The sequence below is a fragment of the Schistocerca americana genome, chromosome 9, assembly GCF_021461395.2.
Source record: "Schistocerca americana isolate TAMUIC-IGC-003095 chromosome 9, iqSchAmer2.1, whole genome shotgun sequence".
Taxonomy (NCBI): domain Eukaryota; kingdom Metazoa; phylum Arthropoda; class Insecta; order Orthoptera; family Acrididae; genus Schistocerca; species Schistocerca americana.
This window is the reverse complement of record NC_060127.1, coordinates 185,019,891-185,039,701: the sequence shown is the minus strand read 5'-3', so window position 1 is coordinate 185,039,701 and position 19,811 is coordinate 185,019,891. Positions and strand designations below refer to the sequence as shown.

Genomic DNA, 19,811 nt, shown 5'->3' with positions numbered 1-19,811 from the left:
GTGCCGATACCTTCTCATCTGAAATAGGTAGAAATAGGCCATTATCAACCAACATTCCACTTAGACTGTATGACACATCCAAATGCAGCATATCACTTCCCTCTACATAATGCAAATTATTTTCACCACGATCGTTCCGTTACATTTTATTTTTTTATTTTTCTTTGACATTTGCATTATGTAAATTATATTGTCATGAACTAGGTAGTAAAAAATTATATGGAACCATTTTAACAATGATTAAGCATTCAATTCGCTGTAACCTCAGAGAAATCTTTGTTTATTACGTTCTTTATATTATTAATGAAAAAGCATTAACAACTGTATACGAATAAGATTGTAACAACGAGAAGTCTTTGCCATTAGGTTCAGAAGTATCCGACCTACCTCAAATTTCAAGGCGGTGGGTTACGCTGTACAGTTAGTGAAATAAATACATAAGTAATGTGATGGACGAATCTCTCAGAGGTGCAGGTATCCATCACATGGACTAGGAAGCGAGGTTCACTGGACTAAATCCTGCACTGCAGAAGTAGGACAGAAAAACGACACGGAAGGTGGTCCCATTCTGTCTCGGTCGTTACAACTGCCGTCGCATGGGAATCAGCCCCCTCCAGTGGAGTAACGAACGAGTGTCAAAAACCGCGTGTCATGAGACCGGTTCACCGATGCTTTGTAGCTCAGAGCGCTGTGTTCGGGGTAGCCGCGAGTGGGAGTTGCATAATGCGAGCTGTCGTGTCAACAACGCGCCCAACACCGAATCCCAGGTGTCGAGTCACGCGACTGCTTTCCACGTAAAGACGCGGGTCAGTCGGTCTCCTACGTCAGCCTGACAAAGAGAGGCCGCGACGTTCCGATCGCAGATTTACGTCAAACTCTGTACGCTTTTAATGGTCCATTAGGACAGCGTAATGTGCAGTTAGCAAGACGTACTACTTAGGCGATTTCGAAAAATGGCTGCGTTGTGACCCTGAGCGCCAGCTGGATAGCGTTCAAGCTCCGTAATCAGTGGGTCGCTGGATCGCGTCCCCCTCGTGTTTCTTTTTTTTTTCTTAATTTATATTGCTTTCAGCATTAGTCATATTATTTCATATGTGTATTACATTTGGAAGGTAATGTGATGAAAAGGCACTTGTATTCTCTACATGAAGCCATCTTTATTAAGAGAATTCTTAAAATATTGAATTACTCACTGCATATTAAATTGCGCTACCGTGCAAAACTGCTATCAGTCTTCATGAAAACAATTAGTTAGAGAGATCTTTTTGCATTGATACGGTCAGGCCAACCTGATATGATTTTTTAAAATTTTCTTTCTGAGCCTTGTGTACCCATACAGTCGTGTATAAAAGTTGTTTTCGAACTGAAGTTTGCAGTATTTATTATTAGATAAAGGTCAAGTGGATTATATATACAGGGTGTTACAAAAAGGTACGGCCAAACTTTCAGGAAACATTCCTCACACACAAATAATGAAAAGATGTTATGTGGACATGTGTCCGGAAACGCTTAATTTCCATGTTAGAGCTCATTTTAGTTTGTTCTTCCACCTACGCTCAACGGAGCACGTTATCATGATTTCATACGGGATACTCTACCTGTGCTGCTAGAACATGTGCCTTTACAAGTACGACACAACATGTCGTTCATACACGATGGAGCTCCTGCACATTTCAGTCGAAGTGTTCGTACGCTTCTCAACAGTAGATTGGGTGACCGATGGATTGGTAGAGGCGGACCAATTCCATGGCCTCCACGCTCTCCTGACCTCAACCCTCTTGACTTTCATTTATGGGGGCATTTGAAAGCTCTTGTCTACGCAACCCCGGTACCAAATGTAGAGACTCTTCGTGCTCGTATTGTGGACGGCTGTGATACAATACGCCATTCTCCAGGGCTGCTTCAGCGCATCAGGGATTCCATGCGACGGAGGGTGGATGCATGTATCCTCGCTAACGGAGGACATTTTGGACATTTCCTGCAACAAAGTGTTTGAAGTCACGCTGGTACGTTCCTTTGCTGTGTGTTTCCATTCCATGATTAATGTGATTTGAAGAGAAGTAATAAAATGAGCTCTAACATGGAAAGTAAGCGTTTCCGGACACATGTCCACATATTTTCTTTCTTTGTGTGTGAGGAATGTTTCCTGAAAGTTTGGCCGTACCTTTTTGTAACAGCCTGTATAGGGTCAGTCACCTAACGTTACCGCTGGATATATTTCGTAAACCACGTCAAATACTGACGAACCGATTCCACAGACCGAACGTGAAGAGAGGGGCTAGTGTAATTGTTTAATACAAATCAAAATGCACGGAAGTATGTTTTTTAACACAAACCTACGTTTTTTTAAAATGGAACCACGTTATTTTTGTTAGCACATCTGAACATATAAACAAATACGTTATCAGTGCCGTTTGTTGCATTGTAAAGTGTTAATTACATCCGGAGATATTGTAACCTAAAGTTGACGCTTGAAACATTGTCCTCACTTCATTGCAGGGGCCCAAACAGCTGCAACATGCATCGCGTTTCTACAGAATGATCTGCCAACTTTGCTCGAAAATGTCCCACTGGAAACGCGTCGACGTATGTGGTATCAGCATGATGGTGCGCCTGCACATTCCACAATTAACACTAGGCTGACCCTTGACAGGATGTTCGACGGGCGTTTCATACGACGTGGAGGACGCATAAATTGGCCAGTCCGTTTTCCTGATCTTACACCTCTGGACTTCTTTCTGTGGGGTACGTTAAAGAAGAATGTGTACCGTGATGTGGCTACAACCCAGAGGATACGAAACAACGTATTGTGGCAGCCTGCGGCGACATTATACCAGATGTACTGCGGCGTGTACGACATTCATTACGCCAGAGATTGCAATTGTGTGCAGCAAATGATGGCCACCACATTGAACATCTATTGGCCTGACATGTCGGGACACACTCTATTCCACTCCGTAATTGAAAACGGAAACAATGTGTGTACGTGTACCTCACCCCTCGTGGTAATGTACATGTGCGTCAGTGAAAAAGACCAATAAAAAGGTGTTAGCATGTGGACGTAATGTGCTGTTCCAGTCTCTTCTGTACCTAAGGTCCATCACCGTTCCCTTTGGATCCCTACGTAATTCGGTGCTCTCCGATACACACGGTCGAACAGCGGAGGAGTGGTACTCAAGCGTCAACTTTAGGTTACAATATCTCCGGATGTAATTAACATTTTACAATGCAACAAATGGCGCTGATTACGTATTTGTGTATCTGTTCAGATGTGCTAACAAAACTAACGGGGTTCCATTTAAAAAAAAACGTAGGTTTGTGTCAAAAAACATACTTCCGTGCATTTTTTTTATGATTTGTATTAACCAATTACACTAGCCCCTCTCCTCACGTTCGGTCTGTGGACTCGATTCGTCAGTATTTGATGTGGTTTACGAAATATATCCAGCGGTAATGTTAGGTGACTCACCCTGTGTGTGTATATATATATTTCCTAGGTTATCGTTAATTCTGGATGAATGTGTAAATAGTTGTACGTAGGCCTGTAGCTAATACTCTTTTAAGTCGCCATAGAAAACACGACGTACAGTAATTTCAGCTCCTTGTTACACCTAAACAAGTCGTCGAAAATTTCGTTCTCGTATACATGAGAATGCTACTCAGAGTTTTATAAAGGCATTTGTGTTTCGGTAATGAACTTCTGTTATACTCACTTGTTGCTAGAAGCATTTCAACACTTGGTAGTATTGTAGTTTATGTCCAACTGTTCACCAAGTATGTCAGCTGTTCATCCATTTTGCTCTGGATGGTGTTTCGCTGGCTCGTTTGTTTGTAAAAACGTTCGTCGTTAAACTTCAGGCTTGCTGCTGAGGTAGAGAAATTGTTGGATAATATTTGCCTTGTTGGGATATTTGTGTGAAAGTACTAAAAGTCTTAACATACATTGTTTCGAGGAAATGCGTAGCTTCTGCCGTATATTACGGCCTTCATAACTTTGTGATTATGCTGGTCATAACTGCCTGTTACACATTACTCATCCTCAGACCAGCTATCATGTAGTCGGAGCTGGAGTGCATGCCTTCTGAGTATTCAAAAGTGTCTGGACTATCAGTGGATTGTCACCTCCACACGTATTCCTTTACTTTTGGAAATAAATTGCTATAGTTCCATACTCTTACCCAGTAAAGAAAACAAGAGCTTGCCTGATGTGGGGCAAGATCTCACTCGATTCAGGAACAACATAGTTGATAACACGTCGTTGTCAACGGGTCGAAATAGCCAGATGTGGAAGTAAAGGGAGTGAAATGAGAATGCGACGTGACGGATAAAATAATATTGCATGTTCTTCTGCTGTCTCTCGGAGGAGACCAGCCTATGCGACTGAACGGATAGAAATGTACTTCGTAAATCTTGTCGATCCATCAAGTAATTGTTAATTCAATAACTCGTGAGCTACTACGCGCCTCAGCATGAATAATGCATAGTAAAGCAAGAAAAACGCTGTTTATAGGTCCTCCGTAACCGTGGTGGGATTTCTTAAGTGTTAGCTACGTTATCAACCAGGGACCGACCTTCCTTTTTATTCTGGTTGTCGGCCAGCCACTGTAATCTGCTTTCTTGTTTTATTCTCTTCTGTTTCTAGCATCTCTCTGTTGTTTTCTTGTGATCTTTTGTTCCTTTTACTGTTCGTTGCCTTTCCTTCGTTCTTGTGGTTTTTCCTTTCTTCCCGTTTTGTGTTATATGTCTTGTCCGTTTTATTCTCGCACTTGTGGCATTGTTTTATTAGGAACAAGGGACCGATGACCTCGTATTTCGGTCCCTTTCCCCCTCTTTTAAACCAACCAGGGACCGACCAAAGCCTCTATCGCATTAACCCCTAAAGAAATTCAGTCACGTGTCCAATACATGCGGGCAGGAATTTGCGGTGAAATAATGTTTACTGCTCACAGCGTTATGAAGTTAAACAGACGGAGTTTATTTCAGAAGTTAAGTACCACTTAGCAAAGGACTTGGAAGAGCAGTTGAACGGAATGGACAGTGTCTTGAAAGGAGGTTATAAGATGAACATCAACAAAAGCAAAACGAGGATAGTGGAATGTAGTCGAATTAAGTCGGGTGATGCTGCGGGAATTAGATAAGGAAATGAGACACTTAAAGTAGTAAAGGAGTTTTGCTATTTGGGGAGTCAAATAACTGATGATGGTCGAAGTAGAAAGGATATAAAATGTAGACTGGCAATGGCAAGGAAAGCGTTTCTGAGGAAGAGAAATTTGTTAACATCGAGTATAGATTTAAGTGTCAGGAAGTCGTTTCTGAAAGTATTTGTATGGAGTGTAGCCATGTATGGAAGTGAAACATGGACGATAGTTTGGACAAGAAGAGAATAGAAGCTTTCGAAATGTTGTGCTACAGATGAATGCTGAAGATTAGATGGGTAGATCACATAACTAATCAGGCGGTATTGAATAGAATTGGGGAGAAGAGGAGTTTGTGGCACAATTTGACTAGAAGAAGGGATCGGTTGGTAGGACATGTTCTGAGGCATCAGGGGATCACCAATTTAGTACTGGAGGGCAGCGTGGAGGGAAAAAATCGTAGAGGGAGACCAAGAGAAGAATACACTAAGCAGATTCAGAAGGACGTAGGCTGCAGTAGGCACTGGGAGATGAAGAGGCTTGACAGGATAGAGTAGCATGGAGAGCTGCATCAAACCAGTCTCAGGACTGAAGACCACAACAACAACAACAACAACAAATACCACTTATCAGAATTAATAATTGGTCATTTGTGCAGTAATAACCGCCTGAGCGAGGGCTTAAATAAACTGAACTGTATCACATGTTCTCGTAAACTTTCGACAATTCACACAAAATAATTTACATTTCCTTAGCACCAGTGTAAAGTTAAAGTTCCATAGTTGTTAACTAACAAAATTCCAAGTGCAGCTCACTCTGACAATTAACCACGGAAAAGTTTTTAAAGCTTCGAGTAGATCATCGTCTAAGTGAAAAATGTGCCAACTCCACATGTAGAAAACAATTTAGAGTATTCGTTGTTGTCACACACGAATATGACAGGTCCCCAGTGCAACCACTTCGCCCGGTGCGTAGCATTTTTGTGTTATTATGTTACAAAAAAAAAAATTAAAAGTAATTAAACTTACTCATCCCTGATATTATCTACTTAGTAATGCTGCCGCTACTTTCAAAGTTTCGTATCATATTTACAAAAAAAAAGTTTTTATACGCGGAATGTACATTTCGGTCTGTAATCCAAAACAGATGACATTTACTAAATAAATAAATAAAATTGTGTTATGACAGTTCTGCGGCTCCCACTGATGGCTACACACAGACACTACGTTTGTAATAATCGCTTGAGGCATTACCGAGGTATCAGTTTTTAAAGGACGTTATATACATACAAATTTAGCATGAAATAACTTAAAAGCTACACTTCGTATCGAGGCGGGTTTTCATCCACAAACTCTTCTTAACTTTGTCTTTGTAACGTGTTACTGGCTTCCATGTCACTCATCGGATTTAGTTTTTATTAAATTTTGCCTCATTTGATATTTGTTGTGGCTAGTCAACTCAACTACAGCGGATACCCCTCCAAGTTCCGCGCTAACGGCTGGGTTTTCCCCACCGCGCGGTCACAGCCACCGTCTACCTGCCTTGCAGTCTAATACTCCGACCATCTGCTAGTCACCACGCCTCGCAGGGTGACGCCTCTATTGACGGCAGCGCGAGACTGTAGTGCGGCCACTGGGCCGTACCTGCTTCGGCCTATCCGCCGCCTAAGCTGTCAAAAATTCGCGCCCGTCTCAACCGCGCGCGCGTGGCCGCGACTCGCTTAAAAGTTACTCCTAACCAATGCCGGAATGTACCGTCTCAGGAGGTTAGCACAGTAGACGAGGTAGTGGCGGACCTCATCAAACCAGTCGGGGAACTGATGACAGAAAAAACTGTTAAAGATATGTACTGGGTGATCAAAAAGTGCCGGCGGGGGTGGCCGAGCGGTTCTAGGCGCTACAGTCTGGAATTGCGCGACCGCTACGGTCGCAGGTTCGAATCCTGCCTCGGGCATGGATGTGTGTGATGTCCTTAGGTTAGTTAGCTTTAAGGAGTTCTAAGTTCTAGGGGACTGATGACCTCAGAAGTTAAGTCCCATAGTGCTCAGAGCCATTTCAACCGTTTGATCAAAAAGTCAGCATAAATTTGAAAACTGAATAAATCACGGAATAAGAGAGGTACAAATTGACACACATGCTTGGAATGACATGCGGTTTTATTAGAACCAAAAATATACAAAAGTTCAAAACATGTCCCACAGATGGCGCTTCATCTGATCAGAATAGCAATAATTAGCATAACAAAGAAAGACAGAGCAAAGATGATGATCTCTACAGGGAATTCTCAATATGTCCATCATTCCTCAAGAATAGCTGTAGTCGAGGAATAATGTTCTGAACAGCACTGTAAAGCATGTCCGGAGTTATTCTGAGGCATTGGCGTCGGATGTTGTCTTTCGGCATCCCTAGAGATGTCGGTCGATCACGATACACTTGCGACTTCAGGTAACCCCAAAGCCAATAATCGCACGGACTGAGGTCTGGGGACCTGGGAGGCCTAGCTTGACGAAAGTGGCGGCTGAGCACATGACCATCACCAAACGACTCGCGCGAGAGATCTTTCACGCGTCTAGCAATATGGGGTGGAGCGTCAACCTGCGTAAACATCGTACGTTCCAGCAGGTGTTTATGAGCCAGGCTGGGGATGTTGCGATATTGTAACATATCGGCAAAAGTGGTGCAAATGGCTCTGAGCTCTATGGGACTTAACACCTGAGGTCATCTGTCCCCTAGAACTTAGAACTACTTAAAACGTAACTAACCTAAGGACATCACACACATCCATGCCCGAGGCAGGATTCGAACCTGCGACCGTAGCGGTCGTGCGATTCCAGACTGTAGCGCCTTTAACCGCTCGGCCACTCCGGCCGGCAACATATCGGCGTACCTCTCACACGTCACGGTAGCAGTTACCTGCTGTCCAGTGCCATCTGTCCGACATTTTGTGAACTTTTTTTTATTCTATAAAACCTCATGTCATTCCAAGCATGTGTGTCAATTTTTACCTCTCGATCTACATTATTCCGTGGTTTATTAAGTTTTCAAATTTATACTGACTTCACCCGGTCTATAAAATATCTAATACAGGGTTTCCGGGCTAGTGGTGTACACAAACAATGCTTAAACGAAATAACTCGACATTTTGTGTTGTTGGGTAAACACGAAATCGATACAGACACTCTCCAAGATGTGATCCTCATCATTTGACGAACAGTTTTGAGTCACTTGGCGCATGCGCACCAGTGACATGGCACAGCTATCTCGACATGTTGGCGAGGTATGCAGTTCCACAGGTGCCTCCCGATCTCATTTTCCAGGAGGATGGTGCACCAGCCCTCCCTGCCGCCCTGTCATGGGGATGTTGCCACATCTCTGCAAGAGACGTTTCCTGAGCGTCGGATCGGAAATGGGGGGGGGGGGTGTCATTACCTTCGCCCCCCCTCCACCCCACCCCTCTGTCTCCCGATCTGATTCCGCCGCTTTCAAAATGGTTCAAATGGCTCTGAGCACTATGGGACTTAACATCTGTGGTCATCAGTCCTCTAGAACTTAGAACTACTTAAACCTAACTAACCTAAGGACATCACACAACGCCCAGTCATCACGAGGCAGAGAAAATCCCTGACCCCGCCGGGAATCGAACCCGGGAACCCGGGCGTGCGAATCGAGAACGCTACCGCACGACCACGAGCTGCCGCCGCTTTCAGTCCATGGAGGTTTATTAAGGACACTGTTTACAGAGCAAGGGTTCGAGATCTGGTACATTTGAGAAAACTGATGTACTCTGCAGTAGAAACCATAACACCTGTTTTGCTTAGAAATATGTGGCGAGAAGTGGACAACAGTTTCGATCTCTGTCGAGCTACAAACGGTGCCCATGTTGAACTTCACCAACGTGTACAAAAATGTTTGACCTCCTGTGTACAGTGTTGGACAAATTAAGTTATAAACCTTATTAGGTGCTCGAATAAACATTGTTTTGTACAGCTCTAGCCCGGACACCCTTTATATACGAGGTATATAACTTCGGAAGTTCCTTGAGGCTGGTAGCGGATGATGCAGTCGTATATAGCGAAATAGCAAACGCCACAAGTGCATGGAGACCTCCGGAGTATTGATGATTCACGCAGGGACTAGCAGTTGACTGTCATCGAAAATAAATATGACGTATTGAGCTTAAGTAAGCCGAAAGACCTGTGATCCTTTAAACTACGCGTTTGACGACGAGTCACTGTACACAGTAATGACTACTCAAAGTTTAACACTGAGAATGTTGATTGTGACATGGTCCAACAATTGCTGTTTAAAAGACGCAGTAGTTTGCTGATTGTCATTAGCCACACTCTGTGTCACGTGTGTTTCTTGTGTATTAAAATTAAAGAAGTGAAGCCACAAGGAAGAGTTCATCTACATGTCTACTCTACAATTTACCCTTAAGTCCGCCGGCCGGGGTGGCCGAGCGGTTCTAGGCGCTACAGTCCGGAACCGCGCGACCGCTTCGGTCGCAGGTTCGAATCCTGCCTCTGGCATGGATGTGTGTGATGTCCTTAGGTTAGTTAGGTTTAAGTAGTTCTAAGTTCTAGAGGACTGATGACCTCAGAAGTTAAGTCCTCAGAGCCATTTGAACGATCTGAATCCCTGGAAAAGGGTTCTTAGAACTTCCTGGTTCTTCATTTTGGCACCTGTTCTTCATTCGAATTCTCTAATATTTACTTCTTCTTCGTCGGGAAGGAATTTCGGAAAACCATGTTTAATAACTCCATTTCAGTGGTGCTGTCATCGGTAATATTACCATTGACGTCGCACATTTGAAGTATTCCTTGTGCCTTGCTGCTGGTGTTCTTCACATACAACCAGAATCTGTTTGGATTTTCTGTCTGATTTCGAGACGGAATTTTCACTCATCAACCGTCACGTGATGTGGCGTTTGTATATCTCTGTGTGCGAGAGATTTGAAGAGTGGCAATAAACAATTAATAGTTCAAAAAACACTGCATGATGCCTCGTCTCCATTTGAAATTAGGCTTTTTGACTCATGTAATTCTATGCCAAAATGAAACTGTTGTAAAACTTACATGTCTACAACAAATTGAAATTTAGTAAAAAACCGTTTATTTCGAATCACTCCATTAGATGTAGTGGGCGGTGCAGTGCCGAAAGTCACCTATTGCGCCGCTGTTTGGAAATTCAGTCCCGCGTGTTTCCACACTTAAAATGAAGTTCTATTTTTAAAGAACACTAGAATCAGCTATAATACTTGCATCAGTTGTAGAGGGGACTGTTTCCTTATTGCTTTACGACATTAGTTGTACACAAGTGGAATGAAACTGGATCCAGGATTGAACTGTGTGGGTTTATCCTGTATTACTAGTTGGCATGGCCGCCCATCTCCGCAGTATTAATTCTTTAATGATCTTCCAATTTACAGAACACAGGACACTTCTGTGATGCTTTCCGAGAGGACGGCTTCCTTATTGTGCTAATAGTTTGCTGTAGATACGGTGAGAGTGAAGCTGGACCTTGGACTGAGCCTTGCGGGCGCCCGCCCCTGTTGCAGGCTACTACCAGCCGGCAGGGCCGCTCATCTCCGCGGCGCACCACGCTCCGCCCCCGGGCCCCGCGGCGCTCGCCGCCGCCGCAGCCGCAGCCGCCGCCGCCTCCAGCAAGGCGCCGCCCCCGCAGCAGCACGCGGCGCTGCCCCCGACGCCCACGCCGCCGCCGCCATCCGCCGCCGCCGCAACCGCCGCCTCCTCCACTTCCAACAGGTCAGTCACCAGCCCTCATCTCCACTCTACAATTTAAGACAGATTAATTTGGTAAGTAATGTCAGAAGAAGTTTAAAATAACACGGTGTACCCTGTAAGACAAAAAAAAAAAAGATGCGCCACGAAGGAATTATCCCAATAGGACGGTAATTGCTAGGTATGATGTACATGTACAGGCAAATAAATAATTGCAATTGCAGAAAGAATTGGGTGATTAATTGGGGGAGAGAGAGAGAGAGAGAGAGAGAGAGAGAGAGAGAGAGAGAGAGAGAGAGAGAGAGAGAGCTTGACAAGCTGAGCCACTCAATAACGCGCTGGTGCACCTCTGGCCCTTCCAGAAGCAGCTACTCAACTTGTCGTTGATTAATAGAGTTGTTAGTTGTCCTCCTGAGGGATATCGTGCCAGATTTCGTCCAGTTGGCGCGTTATATCCTGAGGTGTTTGCAGATTTTTGCCCATAATGCTCCAAACATTGCCAATTTGCAAGAGATCCAGCGACGATCCTGGCTAAGGTAGGGTTGGGCAACACGAAAGCAAGTAGAAATTCTCGCAGCAGTACGTCAAGATACTCTATGCTCCGTTTTGTTGCCCTTAACGGCAGGCCATCCTGGGCTTACATTTCAGCAAGATAACGGTCGTCCGCATACAGCCAGACCGTATCGTCGCCAGCAAGGTCGCTGGGTCTCTCTCCAGTTGAGAACGTTCGGAGCTTTATGGGCTGGGCTCTCCTACGAGCTCGGGATTTCGACGCTCCAGCCCGCCAACTGGACAGAATTTGGCACCACCACACTCAGGAGGACACGGAACAACTCTGCCAGACAACGCCAAGCCGAATAACTGTTTGCAGGGACCAACACATTATTACCTTGCTCACTTTGAGAAGCTCTTTCTCTTGAATCAATCATCCAGTTTTTCTGTAACTGTAATCATTTATTTGTCAGTACATGTACATTGAATCTACTGATTTCCCGCCCATTCGGACAATTCCTTCGTGATGCGTCATTTATTTGTCTTCGAGTGTACATAACAGAGAGCTTTGCTTATAATATTCGAAGTAAGTTAAAGAGCAATCGGTAAAATTACATTGAAAGTATTTCAACAAAACAGTCTTGATGGTATGTAAGTATGTTGTATATAATTCGTTTGGTGATCGTTCTCCTCCTTTTATAAGAGCATCATGAGACTTTTTTTTCTGTAAACGAGAGTATTACATATCGTTAGTGGTTGAGGAATTAATACAGTCACATAAGCAAAATCACGTAAAGTCAGTTGCTGGTATGCGCTTGGCGACCACAGGAACTGGTGGCGTGGAGCAGGCCGCTGTGAAAACGCATGGAACCTGCTTACTGGAGCTCAGTCGCTCCTGGTCCTATAGCGAAAGCTACGCCCAATGCCTCCTGCATAACGTCAACAACAGCTGTTGCAGCGAACCGTTTGTAAACGTGTGTTGTTATAAAGTCATAAAAAAACAAGTCAGTATTTTATGAATACACATAAAACACATGAATTACAAACTGTTCTTAAATAGATAAGAGTGTCTCACCCAATGAGAATGGCTTCTTTCAATGTAAGAGGGTCGCGAAATGGACACCACAGTGAAAACCCAATGAAGCTTTGCAAAAATGTGTTGAGTAGTGTGTCTAGTACACTACTGGCCATTAAAATTGCTACACCACGAAGATGACGTGCTACAGACGCGAAATTTAACTGACAGGAAGAAGATGCTGTGATATGCAAATGATTAGCTTTTCAGAGCATTCAAACAAGGTTGGCGCCGGTGGCGACACCTACAACGTGCTGACGTGAGGAAAGTTTTCAACCGATTTCTCATACACAAACAGCAGTTGACCGGCGTTGCCTGGTAAAAACGTTGTTGTGATGCCTCGTGTAAGGAGGAGAAATGCGTACCATCACGTTTCCGACTTTGATAAAGGTCGGACTGTAGCCTATCGCGATTGCGGTTTATCGTATCGCGATATTTCTGCTCGCGTTGGTCGAGATCCAATGACTGTTAGCAGAATATGGAATCGGTGGGTTCAGGAGGGTAATACGGAACATCGTGCTGGATCCCAATGGCCTCGTATGACTATAGTTCAATTCTTTTATCTTGGCGGTTCGCGCATGCCTGCCCAGATGCGGGAGATTGCTGCGTTGCCAGTTGTACGCGCCAAGAGAAGCAGCGCCATAGTATAGTTTGCAAATTTGCGTTTAGGGGGGAGCGCGCAGTTAATGAAGTAAAGCCACCACGGCCGCATTAACCCTTTCGTTGCTACAGAGACGTGCTCCCCGCATTCCGCGCTGTGCGCGATTTTGTCATCACTGCACTGCTCGCCTGTGCAGACACATGGTGTTTCGACTGCTTTGACACACTTTATCTTTCGATTTCACAAAAACTATTTGGCCCAAAAATTTGATTTTTACACATCTTCTTGACTGATACCTTTCCACCCCCCCCCCCCCCCCCCATAAATGACTTAATTTTGTTTCGATGTCCAACGCAGTTATTGTGCAGCATTAGATGTAGTAAACCATTGCACGAAATTTTGAAGAGTTTTCAGAGGTAAAAGTCCATAGCGTATACTTTCCGTATGGTCGATTTTGGTTGCCACTAGAAATTTCAAAAAATTACATTCAAACGAATAAAATTCATGAAGTAAGACACTTCGATATTGTTTTTAAAATAAAGAAAATATTAAACACCAATCAAGGTTTGAACTCAGAACCTTTCACTTAGCAGCCATACACTTTAACCATTACGCTATTGCAGCTCGTCTGTGAATACGAGGTGTGGCTAGAAAAAAACCGGACTAGTACTGGTGAAACAATAAAACGAATGCAATAAGGCTGAAAGTCGCGTGGCCTGTCACGTGACTCTCGCTCCGCCTACTGCTCGAGTTTCATCTGCCTCCTGCACTCAGTCTGCCCGTGGCGTCTGTTTTAAGTAGTTGACGTTTTGTCTGTGCGTCGGAAAATGTTGAGTGGACAGAAAGAACAGCGTGTTAACATCAAATTTTGTTTCAAACTAGGAAAATCTGTAAGTGAAACGTTTGTATTGTTACAACAAGTGTACGGCGATGATTGTTTATCGCGAACACAAGTGTTTGAGTGGTTTAAACGTTTTAAAGATGGCCGCGAAGACACCAGTGATGACACTCGCATTGGCAGACCACTGTCAGCAAAAACTGATGCAAACATTGAAAAAATCGGTAAACTTGTTCGACAAGATCGCCGTTTAACAATCAGAGCAGTGTCTGAGTTAACAGGAGTTGACAAGGAAAGTGTTAGGCAGATTCTTCATGAAAGTTTCGACATGAACAAAGTGTGTTCAAAAATGGTTCTAAAGTGTCTCACAATTGAACAGAAGGAACGCCGAAGAATGATTTGTTCTGACATCCTGGAAAACATTGAAAGTGATCGCACCTTCTTACAAAATGTTATTACTTGCGATGAATCGTGGATGCATAGGAAAACTCCTGGTTCTCCACGACAAAAAAAAGCACGAATGTCAAAATCGAAATTCAAGGCAATGATGATTGTTTTTTTTTTGACATCAAAGGGATTGTGCACATTGATTGGGTACCAGAGGGACAAACAGTGAATCAGCATTACTACATTAGCGTCCTGGCTACCCTACGTGAGCGAGTACGGAGAAAACGGAACGATTTGTGGAGAAAAAAGTCATGGATCCTTCACCAAGACAATACCCCAGCTCACAGTGCGTTGTCAGTGAAGACGTTTTTGGCAAAACACAACATTCCCATCTTAGATCATCCACCCTACTCACCTGATTTGGCCCCCTGTGACTATTTTCTTTTCCCTAAAGTCAAGTCAGCTTTGAAAGGAACTAGATTTGAGACTGTTGAAGCAGTAAAAGAAAAAGCGACGGAAGTAATGTATGGACTTACCGAAAATGATCTGCAGCATTGCTATGAACAGTGGAAAATTCGTATGGAGCGGTCTAGAGACCGAGGAGGAGAGTACATTGAAGGAGATAACATGAAATTGTAAATAATTGTAAATAAATGTTTTTTCCAGCATCAGTCCGGTTTTTTTCTAGCCGCACCTCGTATATTCCCCGAAGGACTTTAAAATGTCACGCAAAATACCGACAAACACTATTGGTATGATTATGAATTACTCCTGTTTCGTCGAAGTACAATAGGAAATAAACAATTACCGCTGTTCTTTATTGCGAAAAAGCGGTTAGTGAGAATGATACAAACACCTTTCCCTGCTATCGCCTGAATTAGGAGGCTTATTGCTTGTTTCGTTTAATTAATTAATAGAACATGAAGCAATTGGTATAAAGAATGCTTTTTCCAAACTTTCTATAAAAGAAAGTCTGCTATCAAGACATTGCTTTTGTTCAATTACTTTATTTATGACTGAACGTTTCTCAAACTGAAGACACTCGTCCGTGCTCTGCACTGCAGTCGAGCTCTGGCAACGTCGTTCTCTGTTCATTGGCTGACTGTGTCTTGTGACGTCAGATGCGCAGAACGAACCTAAACTCGGCCGTCGTCATAAATGACGCGCACTTTAGCATTCGAAATGACAGGCATCTTATCCGCATAGCTGTAACGGATTGCGCAGAAACGTCTCGATCTCTGAGTCAACAGATGGGGACGTTTACAAGACAACAACCATCTGCACTAACAGTTCGACGACGTTTGCAGCAGCATGGACTATCAGCTTGGAGACCGTGGCTGCGGTTACCCTTGACGCTGCATCACAGACAGGAGCGCCTGCGATGGTGTACTCAACGACGAACCTGTGTGCACGAATGGCAAAACGTCATTTTTTCGGATGAATCCAGGTTGTGTTTACAGCATCATGGTGGTCCCATCCGTGTTTGGCGACATCGCGGTGAACGCACATTGGAAGCATACTGGTGTATCACGCGGCGTGATGGTATGGGGTGCCATTGGTTACCTGTCTCGGTCACCTGTTGTTTGCAGTGACGACACTTTGAACAGTGGACGTCACATTTCAGATGTGTTACGACCCGTGGCTGTACCCTTTATTCGATCGCTGCAAAACCCTACATTTCAGCAGGAATATACGACCGCATGTTGCAGGTCCTGTACGGGCCATTCTGGATACATAAAATGTTCAACTGCTGCCCTGGCCAGCACATTCTCCAGATCTATCACCAATTGAAAACGTCTGGTCAAGGGTGACCGAGCAACTGGCTCGTCACAATACGCCATTACTCTTGATGAACTGTGATATCGTGTTGAAGCTGCATGGGCAGCTGTACCTGTATACGCTATCCAAGCTCTGCTTCACTCAATGCCCAAGCGTATCAAGGCCGTTATTACGGCCAGAGATGGTTGTTCTGGGTATTGATTTCTCAGAATCAATGCACCCAAATTGGGTGAAAATGTAATCACATGTCAGTTATAGTATAATATATTTTTCCAATGAAGACCCGTTTATCATCTGCTCTTCTTCTTGGTGTAGCAATTTTAATATCCTGTAGTGTATGACCGTCGATCGCATCAAGACCCTCTTTTCAGTTGTGAGTGCACTGCGAGCGAGTAAAGGTGCCTAGAACAACAATGTCTCCTGCCAACTAGGAGGGCCCGCTGACAGGCTTCGCCTTAATGAATGCAGCCCGCCTAACACAACTGCCACGCACTTCCTTCTTCACGGGAATTCTCAGCCGGACTCTGCAGGGGCAGTGAAGACGTTCCTGCAGCCTTTTCGATGGGAAGTGTTCGATCACCCCCAACACAGCCCTAATTAGCTCGTCCTGAGTATCATCTCTGTTCGCACGAAATGCTGGATACGAAGACAACACTTGGGCGCAGGCTACGCGCTATAGACCAGTGCAGAGAATTATCGGAAAGCACAGGCGGCTGGCTGCCTTCTATAACGATGGTGTTGGAAATTTGGTATAACGCTCCGACAAAAGACTGAGTCGGAGTGGCGACTATGGAGAGAAGTATCTGGAAAGTGTAGCTAAATCTTGCAAATAAAATGTTTCTGATTTTCACTGTGGTTTCCATTTGGCGAACGATCGGTACTTACTTTCTGGAGAACCCTCGTATCATGCCTTCTAGAGGTGCTTGTATCAACGTGAGTGTGGCGAAGATGGTCAGCAAGTGACAAATGTAAGCATGAAATGTATGCAGGGGAAGGAAAGGGAAAGGATGTGTGGGAAGTCGTTACGACCAGCAGCACAGGATATTGCGGTAACGCAGTGGCGAAAATTGAAAATTTGTGGCTGACCGGGATTCGAACGCGGATTTACCACCTGTCATGAGCGGTAGCCTTGACGTCTTTGGCCATCCGGATACGATCGCTTACCGACTCACATTTCCAGCTCTCCGCAATGCAGCGTCCCTCCTCCATTAAAATCTCTACTCTCAAATGCTGATTCCCGTAGAAGTTGGGGCGATATTAGTGCATTCGCACTGAAACAAATTTCGAGGTGGAGTAATGCTGTCACATTGAGCTGAGATTGTCTTCAAAAATAGGGTTTTTGTATCGAAAAGAGAGGGGAATAATGTGGTGTATTGTAATCGTGAATAAAACCAAGCTGCTTTTGGAAAGAAAATATGTGCATTAATTATTGAGTGCTGTTGTAGAATAGTAATGGATTGTTAGAGCAGGTAAGGTTAATAAGGAGAGGACTCCGATCGTGCGCGATCTGTTGATTTTTTGTAAATACGCTTACTGGGCAATATACTGTTGTTGTTGTGGTCTTCAGTCCTGAGGCTGGTTTGATGCAGCTCTCCATGCTACTCTATCCTGTGCAAGCTTCATCATCTCCCAGTACCTACTGCAACCTACATCCTTCTGAATCTGCTTAGTGTATTCATCTCTTGGCCTCCCTCTACGATTTTTACCCTCGACGCTGCTCTCCAATGCTAAATTTGTGATCCCTTGATGCCTCAGAACGTGTCCTACCAGCCGGTCCCTTCTTCTTGTCAAGTTGTGCCACAAACTCCTCTTCTCCCCAATTCTATTCAATAACTTCTCATTAGTTATGTGATCTACCCATCTAATCTTCAGCATTCTTCAAAAAAATGTGTGCGAAATCTTATGGGACTTAACTGCTAAGGTCATCAGTTCCTAAGCTTACACACTACTTAGCCTAAATTATCCTAAGGACAAACACACACACACCCATGGCCGAGGGAGGACTCTAACCTCCGCCGGGATCAGCCGCACAGTCCATGACTGCAGCGCCCCAGACCGCTCGGCTAATCCTGCGCGGCAGCATTTTTCTGTAGCACCAACATACTAGTGAGCCCCTTAAAAGGGCACGCAGGTCGCTTTGAAGCACTGGGGGTAGCGCAGGGCTGACACCAGACAATCAAGTGGTCGTACACTGCAGACTGAACGCTTCGCGTCGCTGCGCTGCAGATGTACAAAGCAGAGTTTCAGTTCTCTTTCCGTCGTTGTCCTTGAAGTTTAGCACTGGAAACCGCCTTTCAGATGGGCAGTGTTGCTTTGTGAAGGGAGTTGGAAAGAGTCTGCCACAAGAATGCAAAGGGTGCGCCTTTGTCATGTGTGCCACATGCCATCCATCCACTTTCGATGGTACCGTGTGGTACCGTTAATTCTGTCTTGAAAGTTGTTCGTTTGGTGTTTAGAATGACTATTAAGGGTTTAAATGTCACAGGCTTTGCGTAATTGCAAAGTGCAGCGCGTCAGTGAATATGACGTGACACAGTTTTGCGTAAATGCAAAGTGTAAATAAATATGTTTTTTCCTAATTTAAGAATGCATTGCTTTCTTCATCATTTTTGCTGACACACTTGAACAATTTCAAACACACAAAATTATTTGATGCTACTAAAAAGGCGCCTAATGAAGGGTTCAGTCAAGGAAGTGGTGGATACGTGCGAGTCGTTTGAATGGAGTCGGCGCCGAAACATGGAGGGCTGGGCTGTTCGGGGAAGGAGACCAGACAACGAGGTCATCGGTCTCATCGGATTAGGGAAGGACGGCGAAGGAAGTCGGCCGTGCCCTCTCAAAGGAACCATCCCGGCATTTGCCTGGAGCGATTTAGGGAAATCACGGAAAACCTAAATCAGGATGGCCGGACGCGGGATTGAACCGTCGTCTTCCCGAATGCGAGTCCAGTCCGAAACATGAACCGACACTGAAATATGTCATAATGGCAGGAAGCAGCTATCATGATCGAACCACACCGTGATCGAAGCTGCCCGATTTGAAGGTGTATCACCTCAAACTGTCCAGCGTGTTTTCGAGGAATTGTGTACCACTCGGAGTTACGAAACATGGCTTGAGAACAGAGTTTGTTGAAAGATGATAACCGACAGGAATCGGACACGACTGTCATGCCTAGTCAGTGACAACTGGTTTTCAAACCCGACAGGAACAAGTGCTTGTAACGAATAGAGGTCCATATGATTCAGTTACCGAACAAAGAATACGAAGGGAACTGCGTGCAGTGGACATTTAGTCCGATATCTCACAAAAGACCGTTTCTCAGAGCAGCACATGAAGCAGCACGTTTTTCAGTCGACCAAACCACACAGAAACAGGACACCAGTTTATGATTCGCGATTTTACCCCTTTCCAAGTGGTACGATGCGTCAAATGAACCGACGGAACCGTAGTTGCGGTCAGATGCGGTTCTGTGATGTTCTGGTGCTGTAAGGTGACCGTATCTGCGGAATCCCCCGATGTCACCTTCCAGTTCATTCAGTGATAAACAGTTAAAATTTTTTGCATGTGAATCACCCTGTCAATGAACCGTGAGCTCCAAGCCCACAGTATAGGGAAGTTTGGTTAGAAGGAAGAACAACTCAGGAAACGAAAATACTCGTGTTAAGGGAGTATTGCGCTCGTGAGTAGACATGTGTTGTAATAAGTCTAAATCGTCACAAATGACGTAAGGACGCCACCCATTGGCGTCAGCCGAGCAGATAAGG

At 44.5% G+C, this 19,811-nt stretch overlaps 1 protein-coding gene across 1 annotated transcript in view; it reads left to right on the top strand.

Moving 5' to 3' along the window:
* Nucleotides 1-10,824: 10,824 nt before the first annotated feature.
* Nucleotides 10,825-19,811, top strand: part of LOC124550803 (basic proline-rich protein-like) — a 131,354-nt gene continuing 122,367 nt past the window's right edge. The window contains exon 1 of the mRNA XM_047125529.1: nucleotides 10,825-10,899. The gene's annotated coding sequence lies outside the window, so the exon portion shown is untranslated. The remainder of the gene's footprint in view (nucleotides 10,900-19,811) is intronic.